Below are 12,968 nucleotides of genomic sequence, written 5' to 3' on the forward strand. Positions count from 1 at the left end.
CTTTGAGACAGAGACGATGCATGAGTGGGGAAGAGGAGTAGAGGGAGAAGGAGAAGCAGACTCCCCACTGAGTAAGAAGCCAGATGCAATGCCATGCTCCATCTAGGACCCTGAGACTGACTTGAACTGAAGGCAGTTGCTAAATGCTGAGCCACCCAGGAACCCCTCTTCTGTATCTTCTGAATGAGGAAAACTTGATTTTTCAGGTATATGGGATCCCTTTGTCCATCTGCACTTATTAATTATAATTGTCAGTATACACACACACATATGCACACATAATGCTCTCTCTATATGTACGCGTGTGTGTGTATACATATATATGAGGTCAGCAAATATAGATATATTGTCATTGCTACCTAACTTTATATTATGTACACTTTTGTATATTCTTAGATGTTTTTGATAACATGGGATCATTAAATTTTGTCTAATGGAGACAATATAATTTACCTATCCAAGCCCTTATTTTTAGAAATTTGAGTTCATTCTAATTAGTATTATAAGTAACACTCACTATGAACATCGTTGTATATAAATATTTGAGTATATTCCTGATGATTTTTTAGAATGCAGTTTTATGAATATTTTATGCTACTGATACACAATAAAAATTGTTTTAAGTTAAAGAATGCCAATATATGCTTAAGAATATGTTACTTTTATATTACCACCAACTTATTTCTATTACTATCATATATTATCTAGCATGCTATTTAGTAAGTATTTTCTAACTTCTTGGATGGTGAATGGCATGTAACTTTTTCAAATTTACATTCTGAACAGCTAATTTGATATTTATCATCATTAGGCAACATTGTCAATATTATTATTTTTATTTTAAATAAGTTATATGGTCATGTCCTTTATAAATGATTTAACTCATTACTTTGTTAAGAGTTGTCTATTTATTATTAATATTAGCAACTTACTATTTGCTTTATTATGTTTATTTTTTAGTTTTCTTTTTGCATATATCTACACTGTGGACTAATACATCAGCTTTTTCCTGTCTATTGATTATATGTTTAGAACGTTCTTCCATTATAATAGTAGCAAAACAATGAATTTACATAGATTTACTATCTCTTATTTGATTTAAAGTATAACTACTTAGTTCAACTGTAGTTTATTTTGATCTAAGAGAGGATTAGGGTTTAACTTCTCTTTCATCTTTTTCTTCTCTTTTCCCTCCTCCTTCTTCTTAATATTATTGTTATCCTTACCATGGATAGGTAGCATGTAAGATGACCTAAATGATCCTTATTATCTTCCATGCATAAACAATCTTGTGGAAGCTCCCCTCTTAATTAACTTGCTTCTAACATTGTAGAATACTACCATTTGAGAGATGTCACTACCATGATTAGATTACCAAAGATTCTGACTACCTTCCTAGCACAATCTCTTCCCCCGATAGATAGCTTTGATGAAATCAGTCAGGATGTTGGGGAGGACCACATGGTAAGGAATGGAGGATGTCCTCAGGCCATGAGCCAGCAGGGAACTGAATCCTGCCAACAATGACATGAGCTTGGTAGTGAAGACTTCTCCATTTGAGCCTCCTGATAAGATCACAGGGCTGTCCACAACTTGATTGCAGCCTTGTAAGAGACCTTGAAGCAGAGTATCTAGCTAAGCTTCTGACCCTCAGAAATCATCAAGTAATAAATGTTTTCTGTTAAGATACATATTTTGTAAATATCTTGTCATGCAATAATAAATAATAATCTACTTAGATTATTAATATTTTGTTAATTAATTACCTGTTAACACAGTATCATTTATTGAATAGTTTTCTTTCTCTAAATAACTGCAATATAATAAGTTCTTTTATGTTTGTTCCTGGGCTGCCTATTAATATTCTGGTCCACTGATACATTTGTTGGTTCTTACTTAAATATAGAAAATATGTTATTTTAACCTCATAGTGTTTTTATATTGGATGGGCAAGTCTTCATTCGTATGTTTATTAATATTCCCTTCAAAAATTATGTTAGGAATACCATTCTTATCAATAATATTATAATTTTTTTGGCTAAACTTTAGGAACAGTTTATGTTCACCTATTAAAATGATTACACCAATTGTGATTAAGATTGCACCAAATATACAATTTAGTTTGGTAAATATTAACATCTCTAGAATTCTTAGGACTTCCATTTATAGCTATGTTTTTCTCAGAAAAGATTTTCATTTTCTTTATGTACATTTCAAAGGTTTCAATGCCATTTTATCACTTACTTATTAAAAAATATTTATATAGAACATCTACTTTGTGCCAGATACTCTGTCTCAAAGACATGTATGATTGTGATCAAAACAAAATTGTACCCACTTTGATAAAGTGTATATATATAGTGTGAGAGAGATAATTATCAAAAAGACAAGGTACAAAGGTAACAGAAAGGAAACTCCTAAACCAATGTAGGGTTAGGTATTGTTGAAGTGTTCTTTAAAAACAGTTACTTATGAGGCATGAAGAAAAAAATGATAGGAGTTATTTGGGGGGAAGGTAGGGATTTGTTGCATGGAGAGTCTTCCAGTCAAAGTAGAATTAAATATAAAAGTCAAGACTGATAATGGCATGTAAGCAAAACTATTGTAGAGGGGCCAGGGTTCTAATCTCAAAGCTATATCATTGCTATTTTGAATTTAATAGTTTCTTTTAATGTTTTCTGATTGATGTCTCTTGACTTATAATATATATATTTTTTTCTATTTTGTCTCTGAAATTCTATTGAAGGAGTTATTTTTAAACGTATGTTTTTATTGAGTCAAATCTTGCCTCTCTCAGGCCATATATATCCTAATAAAAATAATTTTAGAATTACATTTCAAAAGGCATTGTTATTTATAGAATGATTATTTTACAGTGTGAGTTAATTTAGTGGAAACGAAAAAAATTATCTTTTACAATTTCAAAACACACTTAAGTCATATATTCCCTACTTAATAGCTGAATACAAACAGATCAACTTGAATTCACTTAAATTTAGTTATTAGACAAAGTAATATAGAAACCAAATTTTCATATTTAAAAAAATAGTACCTTTATTTTCAGTAAATGGAGTTATAAGATTTATGGATTCTTTTCATTTCTTTGTCTTTCCTTTTCTAATCATGGTAAAATAAAACATAATTATATAAATTATATATAAATTATATTTATATATATATAAATATATATATATTTATATATATATAAATATAATTTATATGACATAAAACTATATTTTATATATAATTTATATTACATAAAATTTGCCATTTTAGCCATTTTAAGTGTAGAGTTCGGTAGCATTATTTACATTCACCATGTTATGAAACCATTGCCACTATTTCCAAAATTTTTTTGTCACCCCAATGTATCTGTAATCATTAAGCATAATCCTATTCCTTCTTCCTTTCAGCACCTGGTAACTTCCAATGCATCATATGCCTCTATGAGTTTATTTATTCTAGATATTTCATGTAAATGAATTATAAAATATTTGTCCTTTTGAGGATTAGTTATTCAATTTAATGTTTTCAAGGTTCACCTATGTTGTAGCATATATCAAAACTTCATTTCCTTTCATGGCTGAATTATATTCCTTTTGAATGTGTATACTGTATTTGGTTTGTCAATTCATCTTTTTTTGAGCATTTGGGTTGTTTCTACCTTTTGGTTTTCGTGAATAATGCCGTAATGAATGTTTGCATACATATATCTGTTTGAATCCATGTTTTCAATTCTTCTGAGTATACATAGGAACAGAATGACTGGGTCACATGGTGATTCTATATTTAGTCTTTTGAGGAATCACTAAACTATTTCCATGGTAACTATTTTATATTCCCATAAGCACTGTTTAGGAGTTCTGATTTCTCCACATCTTTACCAACACTCCTTTTCTGATTTTTTTTTTTTATATGATAGCCTTCCTAGTAGTTTAGAAGTGATATCTCATTGTGGTTTTGATTTGTATTCCTCTTTGTATCCTATATTTTCTTCTAAGAGCTTTATAGTTTCAACTTTTATATTTAGGTGGTTGACTTATTCTGAGTTAATTTTTGTCTATGGTACGAGGTAGGGCTCCAACTTCATTCTTTTGCATACTGAATGTTACATAGGTTCATCTCTTTTAATACTCAAAATAATCCCATAGCATAAATACTACCATATTTATTTTTCTCTAGATGTAGAAACTCAGATTTAGAACTGAGATAATTTATTTAAGGTAAAACTTGTGTACAGCACTGTTCAAAGTTCATGATATTAACACTTATTCAACATAGGCTCACAACGTTTTATCATCTGTTTATACTTCTTCCTTACCAGGATCTCACTCATGAGTTGCTGGATAAAAATTAAAAATCACATCATTCATTTTATGTCCCCAGCTCATACCACAGGGATGCCAGAATGAATTGCAAGCCTATTATTTCTGTGATAGGTATTGTCAACTTTGACCACCTTGGAAGAAAGTGCTACAAAATGAGTAAAATCATATTATATGGTATCTATATAGTTGTTAAGGATTCTGAGGGAAAATCTAGTTGATAATTTTTTGTCCCTACATAGAGCATCTGAGCAAGGTCTTCTATTCAGTCAAGCTAAGACTAGTCTAGCAACATATACTCAGTTTCCTTGTCAGTCACTATGTCTAGGAAATGCAAGCTAATTTGGATATCTTCAACCAAGTAAAATTGAAAGAAAAGTCTTAAGAATATATCAGATAGGCTATTTCAAAATCAGGGGCAAACTATGTTTGAAGAATTTAGTATTTTAGATAATCTGCACCACTGTTTTTTTTTTTATTATTGACTTATTGATACCTAATTTTACATTAAATAAATGATCTTTAACATCATAAAGTGAACTACCTCAGCGAACTACTTGATAGAGGAAAGGAGAGTACAGGGATGAGCAAAGTGAATAAAGGGGAGTGGGAGGTACAAGCTTCCAGTTATGGAATAAATACACAGGGATAAGCAGTTCAGCATAGTGACTATAGTCAACAGCATTGTAATAGCGTTGTATGGTGATAGATGCTAGCATAACTTACAGAGTTATCAAATCAATATGTTGTACACCTGAAACTAATGTGACTATACTTCAATTTTAAAAGTACAATACTCCTATGTTAACTAACAAGAATTTATTGAAAAACTTGAAACAAAAAAATAACAAAAAAAAAGTAGGTAAAATAACAAAACTTCAAAGATACAGACTCTTTTAAAGATCTTTTTCTCTAGTGTTAATTATAAATCATTAGTCTCATGTCCTTGAACTCTGATTTAGAGATGCTTTCCTAATCAGGCAAATCCTATTGTAAACCATAGTACAGCAAGTACTTAAGTTTCTCTCAGGTCCCAGAACTCCAGCTGTCTTATATGACAATAGTTCTTAAAGGCCTATCTGCAAGCCAGCTGTTATAGAATCTCTAAACAACATAATACATATATATGCACACATGTATTTAATGAAAAGCCAAATATATGCATAATGAATCTTGAGTTAAAGGGAGGCCTGAAGACCTTTCAAAAATCATTTTTCACAATAATTAATAAACAAGACTTAAAAATAATTATTTCAAAAGATTCAAAAGCTTTTTTTTTCTTCTTTTTTATTTTTTTTAATTTTTTATTTTTTATAAACATATATTTTTATCCCCAGGGGTACAGGTCTGTGAATCACCAGGTTATCACACTTCACAGCACTCTCCAAAGCACATACCCTCCCCAATGTCCATAATCCCACCCCCTTCTGCCAAACCCCCTCCCCCCAGCAACCCTCAGTTTGTTTTGTGAGATTAAGAGTCACTTATGGTTTGTCTCCCTCCCAATCCCATCTTGTTTCATTAATTCTTCTCCTACCCACTTAAGCCCCCATGTTGCATCACCACTTCCTCATATCAGGGAGATCATTTGATAGTTGTCTTTCTCCGCTTGACTTATTTCGCTAAGCATGATACGCTCTAGTTCCATCCATGTTGTCGCAAATGGCAAGATTTCATTTCTTTTGATGGCTGCATAGTATTCCATTGTGTATATATACCACATCTTCTTGATCCATTCATCTGTTGATGGACATCTAGGTTCTTTCCATAGTTTGGCTATTGTGGACATTGCTGCTATAAACATTCGGGTGCATGTGCCCCTTTGGATCACTACATTTGTATCTTTAGGGTAAATACCCAATAGTGCAATTGTTGGGTCATAGGGCAGTTCTACTTTCAACATTTTGAGGAACCTCCATGCTGTTTTCCAGAGTGGCTGCACCAGCTTTCATTCCCACCAACAGTGTAGGAGAGTTCCCCTTTTTCCGTATCCTCGCCAGCATCTGTCATTTCCTGACTTGTTAATTTTAGCCATTCTGACTGGTGTGAGGTGATATCTCATTGTGGTTTTGATTTGTATTTCCCTGATGCCGAGTGATATGGAGCACTTTTTCATGTGTCTGTTGGCCATCTGGATGTCTTCTTTGCAGAAATGTCTGTTCATGTCCTCTGCCCATTTCTTGATTGGATTATTTGTTCTTTGGGTGTTGAGTTTGCTAAGTTCTTTATAGATTCTGGACACTAGTCCTTTATCTGATATGTCGTTTGCAAATATCTTCTCCCATTCTGTCAGTTGTCTTTTGATTTTGTTAACTGTTTCCTTTGCTGTGCAAAAGCTTTTGATCTTGATGAAATCCCAGTAGTTCCTTTTTGCCCTTGCTTCCCTTGCCTTTGGCGTTGTTTCTAGGAAGATGTTGCTGCGGCTGAGGTCGAAGAGGTTACTGCCTGTGTTCTCCTCAAGGATTTTGATGGATTCCTTTCTCACATTGAGGTCCTTCATCCATTTTGAGTCTACTTTTGTGTGTGGTGTAAGGAAATGGTCCAATTTCATTTTTCTGCCTGTGGCTGTCCAATTTTCCCAGCACCATTTATTAAAGAGGCTGTCTTTTTTCCATTGGACATTCTTTCCTGCTTTGTCGAAGATTAGTTGACTGTAGAGTTGAGGGCCTATTTCTGGGCTCTCTATTCTGTTCCATTGATCTATGTGTCTGTTTTTGTGCCAGTACCATACTGTCTTGATGATGACAGCTTTGTAATAGAGCTTGAAGTCCGGAATTGTGATGCCACCAACATTGGCTTTCTTTTTCAATATCCCTTTGGCTATTCGAGGTCTTTTCTGGTTCCATATAAATTTTAGAATTATTTGTTCCATTTCTTTGAAAAAGATGGATGGTACTTTGATAGGAATTGCATTAAATGTGTAGATTGCTTTAGGTAGCATAGACATTTTCACAATATTTATTCTTCCAATCCAGGAGCATGGAACATTTTTCCATTTCTTTGTGTCTTCCTCAATTTCTTTCATGAGTACTTTATAGTTTTCTGAGTATAGATTCTGTGCCTCTTTGGTTAGATTTATTCCTAGGTATCTTATGGTTTTGGGTGCAATTGTAAATGGGATTGACTCCTTAATTTCTCTTTCTTCTGTCTTGCTGCTGGTGTCGAGAAATGCAACTGATTTCTGTGCATTGATTTTATATCCTGACAGTTTACTGAATTCCTGTATAAGTTCTAGCAGTTTTGGAGTGGAGTCTTTTGGGTTTTCCACATATAGTATCATATCATCTGCGAAGAGTGATAATTTGACTTCTTCTTTGCCGATTTGGATGCCTTTAATTTCCTTTTGTTGTCTGATTGCTGAGGCTAGGACCTCTAGTACTATGTTGAATAGCAGTGGTGATAATGGACATCCCTGCCGTGTTCCTGACCTTAGCGGAAAAGCTTTCAGTTTTTCTCCATTTAGAATGATATTTGCGGTGGGTTTTTCATAGATGGCTTTGATGATATTGAGGTATGTGCCCTCTATCCCTACACTTTGAAGAGTTTTGATCAGGAAGGGATGTTGTACTTTGTCAAATGCTTTTTCAGCATCTATGGAGAGTATCATATGGTTCTTGTTTTTTCTTTTATTGATGTGTTGTATCACATTGACTGATTTGCGGATGTTGAACCAACCTTGCAGCCCTGGAATAAATCCCACTTGGTCGTGGTGAATAATCTTTTTAATGTACTGTTGAATCCTATTGGCTAGTATTTTGTTGAGTATTTTTGTATCTGTGTTCATCAAGGATATTGGTCTATAGCTCTCTTTTTTGGTGGGATCCTTGTCTGGTTTTGGGATCAAGGTGATGCTGGCCTCATAAAATGAGTTTGGAAGTTTTCCTTCCATTTCTATTTTTTGGAACAGTTTCAGGAGAATAGGAATTAGTTCTTCTTTAAATGTTTGGTAGAATTCCCCCGGGAAGCCGTCTGGCCCTGGGCTTTTGTTTGTTTGGAGATTTTTAATGACTGTTTCAATCTCCTTACTGGTTATGGGTCTGTTCAGGCTTTCTATTTCTTCCTGGCTCAGTTGTGGTAGTTTATATGTTTCTAGGAATGCATCCATTTCTTCCAGATTGTCAAATTTATTGCCGTAGAGTTGCTCATAGTATGTTCTTATAATAGTTTGTATTTCTTTGGTGTTAGTTGTGATCTCTCCTCTTTCATTCATGATTTTATTTATTTGGGTCCTTTCTCTTTTCTTTTTGATAAGTCTGGCCAGGGGTTTATCAATTTTATTAATTCTTTCAAAGAACCAGCTCCTACTTTTGTTGATTTGTTCTATTGTTTTTTTGGTTTCTATTTCATTGATTTCTGCTCTGATCTTTATGATTTCTCTTCTCCTGCTCGGCTTATGGTTTCTTTCTTGTTCTTTCTCCAGCTCCTTTAGGTGTAGGGTTAGGTTGTGTACCTGAGACCTTTCTTGATTTTTGAGAAAGGCTTGAACCGCTATATATTTTCCTCTCAGGACTGCCTTTGTCGTGTCCCACAGATTTTGAACCGTTGTATTTTCATTATCATTTGTTTCCATGATTTTTTTCAATTCTTCTTTAATTTCCCGGTTGACCCATTCATTCTTTAGAAGGATGCTGTTCAGTCTCCATGTATTTGGGTTCTTTTCAAACTTCCTTTTGTGGTTGAGTTCTAGCTTTAGAGCATTGTGGTCTGAAAATATGCAGGGAATGACCCCAATCTTTTGATACCGTTTGAGTCCTGATTTAGGACCGAGGATGTGATCTATTCTGGAGAGGTTCCATGTGCACTAGAGAAGAATGTGTATTCTGTTGCTTTGGGATGAAATGTTCTGAATATATCTGTGATGTCCATCTGGTCCAGTGTGTCGTTTAAGGCCTTTATTTCCTTGCTGATCTTTTGCTTGGATGATCTGTCCATTTCAGTGAGGGGAGTGTTAAAGTCCCCTACTATTATTGTATTATTGTTGATGTGTTTCTTTGATTTTGTTATTAATTGGTTGATATAGTTGGCTGCTCCCACTTTGGGGGAATAGATATTTAAAATTGTTAAATCTTCTTGTTGGACAGACACTTTGAGTATGGTATAGTGTCCTTCCTCATCTCTTATTATAGTCTTTTGCTTAAAATCTAATTGATCTGATATAAGGATTGCCACTCCTGCTTTCTTCTGATGTCCATTAGCATGGTAAATTCTTTTCCACCCCCTCACTTTAAATCTGGAGGTGTCTTTGGGCTTAAAATGAGTTTCTTGGAGGCAACATATAGATGGGTTTTGTTTTTTTATCCATTCTGATACCCTGTGTCTTTTGACAGGGGCATTTAGCCCATTAACATTCCGGGTAACTATTGAGAGATATGAATTTAGTGCCATTGTATTGCCTGTAAGTTGACTGTTACTGTATATGGTCTCTGTTCCTTTCTGATCTACCACTTGTAGGCTCTCTCTTTGCTTAGAGGACCCCTTTCAAGATTTCCTGTAGAGCTGGTTTGGTGTTTGCAAATTCTTTCAGTAAAAAATATGGAACGCTTCACAAATTTGCGTGTCATCCTTGTGCAGGGGCCATGCTAATCTTCTCTGTATCGTTCCAATTTTAGTATATGTGCTGCCGAAGTGAGCACTTTATTGTTGTTTTAATTTGTATGTCTTTGATGACTTGTGATGAGGAGCTTCTTTTCATATGTGTATTGGTTTTCTGTATATTTTCTTTGGTGAAGTGTCTGTTAAGGTCTTTGGTCCCTTTTTTTTAATTGGGTTGTTTCTTTTCTTTTGTTTTTGTTTGTTTGTTTATTTATTTATTTATTTATTTATTTTGTTGTTGTTGTTGTTGTTTTAGATTTATTCATTTATTTCAGGGGGCAGAATGAGGCAGACTCCCTACTGAGTGGGGATCCCAAGCAGAGCTCCGTCTCACAACACTGAGATCATAACGTGAGCCAAAATCAAGATACCAGCAATTAATTGACGGAGCCATCCAGGTGTCCTCAGGTTTGTATACTTATTGTTGAGTTTAAGACTACATTTTATATTTCATTTATATATAGGTAAATATACATAGTATGTATAAGCATACAGAAGCAGATCCATTTCTATTATTATTTTGAAGTTATATGTTAGCTCAATGAAGAATAAAAAAAAATAAAAGTTATTATTTTACCCTCACTTATTCTACCTTCAATATCCTTTATTGCTTTATGTAGACCTGAGGTTCTCATCTATATTTTTTTCCTTCTTTCTAAAAAACTTCTGTTTACATGTCTTGCAAATCTAGTCTTCTGGCAACAAATTCTCTCAATTTTGTCTGAGAAAGTTTTTATTTCTCCTTCAACTTGAAGAATAATTTTGCAGAGTGCAGAATTTTAGTGTTTTTTTTTCCTTCTAGACATTTTAAATATTTCATTGAATTCTTTTTTTGTTTGCATGGTTTTCTGAAGTCTGATAGAAATCTTATCTTTCTTCCTTTATTGATAAAGTGTTTTTCCCCCTTTTCTGTCTTTTTTAAATTTTTTAATCTCTGATTTTCTATAATTCGAAATTATAGGCCAGTTTTTCCCCCATTTATCCTGCTTGGTGTTCTCTGACCCTTTTGGATATGTGGTTTGGTTTTTGACATTAATTTATGGAAATTATCAATCATTACTCATTCAATTTTTTCCCCCTCTTTCTTTCTCTCTTTCTTCCCCTCTAGTATTCCAATTTTACCTTTTGTATTTGTCCCATAGTCCTTAGATATTCTATTTTTTTTCCTTTTTTCCCAGTTTTGTTCTTAGGTTTTGAGCATTTTGTTATATCTTCAAATTCAGAGACATTTCCCTCAGTTGTGTTCTGTCTACTAAGTCCATCAAAGGCACTCTTTATTTCTGGGTCTTTTTTTTTTTTTTAATATCTAGAACTTTTTTTGTTTCTTTCTTAAAATCTCCATTTTTCTGATTACATTGCCTATCTTTCATGCCATCTACTTTATTCATTATAGCATATTAGATGTAGTTGTTTTAAATTTTCAGTCTCAAATCTAATATCCTTGACATATCTGCTTCTAATATTTGGTATGCCTATTCAGGTTTTGTCATTTTATCTTTTGGTATGCCTTATATATTTATTATTTTTAAAGATTTTATTTATTTATTTATTTGAGAGACAGAAAGCACGAGCTCAGTAGTAGGGGTACTGGCAGAGGGACTGGGAGAAACAGGCCCCCCACTGAGCAGAGAGTCAGAAATGGGACTGGATCCCAGGATCCTCCGATCATAAGCTAAGCTGAAGGTAGACACAACCTACTGAGCCACCCAGGTGTCCCTTACCTTATAATTTTTTTTCTTAATAGCGGGCCATGGTGTTTTGGGTCAAAGGAACTGCTGTAAAGAGGTCCTTGATACTATGGTGATAAGGGTTGGAGGGATGGGAAGCATTACATAGTCCTGTGATTAGGGATCAGTCTTTAAATGAGCTTGTGCCTCTGAACTGTGACCTTCACAAATGTTTCTGTTTTTTTCTCCCACCTAAGAGGGGATGGTCTTACTGGACCCATTTGGAATTAGCTATTTTATTTCCCCAACTCGGTTAGGCTCTGATAATACCTAGCAGAGTAGGTTCTGGTTAATTAGTTTCCTCTGAGGGCAGGCCTGGTTAAATAGAACATGGTGTTCTGGTGTATTTCAAAATGGTTCTTTATCTTCTCTGTGCCAGATGTTTCAAGGATTTTTCTCTGATATTTAACTGTGGGAACATGGCCAAGCTGCTGGAGATAAATCTCACAATAGGACGGTCTTTTGTGACTGGGTTTTTCTGGAGTTTTTAACTCCCACAGTTGTTTGCATTGGGCCTTTGGCAACGTATCATTTGAGATACGTAGCAGTTCAGATTTCATGACTGCTGCGCTGGTTTCCATGAAGCCTTCCATTCCCTTCTCAGATAGGCTGTGACCTCCTGTATTCACCTGTTTCTTCAATCTTGGGGGCAGCGGCTTGCCCTGGGTCCTCCCCTTTCTTAGAAATTCAAGAAGAGTTGGTTTTTCAGGTTTTTCTTGCTGTTAGGACATAGTGGTGATTTCTGAGTTCCTTGCATGTGGAACAGGAAATTGGTTTTAAAAGTTATATTTTTAAGAGATGCTAAATGTCTAAAACTCAGAACATATGCTTGCAACAGTGATGAAGTCCTCTATGACTATATTCTATTTTAGTGGTGCTTGTAAGGATACACTGATATATCAGTTTCACTAAAATTGCTGTTTTTATCATTTGTTAATACATTTATTAATTTACTTATTTGCCAGAGTATAAGTATATATCATCAATGAAACCAGTGATTTGTATTCTGAACTGGTGTGTAATGTGGTTTAGAATTTTAACAGGTGACTAAAATAGTTTTAAATACTGGTAAAAATGGTACAAAACAAATTTGTAGATTTTTTTTAATATTCTAGAAAATATGGATTTCTGAGGCATTTTTTTTTTTGGAGATTTTATCTTTTTGCTTACTTTTAGAGAGGGGGGAGCGGGAGGGAGAAGGAGGGAGAATTGAACCTGAACCTGACACGGGACTCAATCTCACAACAGGAGATCATGACCTGAGCTGAAACCAAGAGTTGGTGACTGAACAAACTGAGCCACCCAGGCGTCTCATTTTCCTGAG

The 12,968-nt window shown here is 34.2% G+C and overlaps 1 non-coding gene across 1 annotated transcript; it reads right to left on the bottom strand.

The window, feature by feature from the left end:
- Nucleotides 1-9,851: 9,851 nt before the first annotated feature.
- LOC123387491 lies at nucleotides 9,852-9,958 on the bottom strand. The gene has a single exon (XR_006601928.1). It is a non-coding gene; the product is annotated as a U6 spliceosomal RNA (small nuclear RNA).
- Between the last annotated feature and the right edge of the window lie 3,010 nt (nucleotides 9,959-12,968).

Source organism: Mustela putorius, unplaced genomic scaffold (assembly GCF_011764305.1).
Source record: "Mustela putorius furo isolate JIRA1106 unplaced genomic scaffold, ASM1176430v1.1 tig00003853_pilon_pilon_pilon, whole genome shotgun sequence".
Taxonomy (NCBI): Eukaryota; Metazoa; Chordata; class Mammalia; order Carnivora; family Mustelidae; genus Mustela; species Mustela putorius.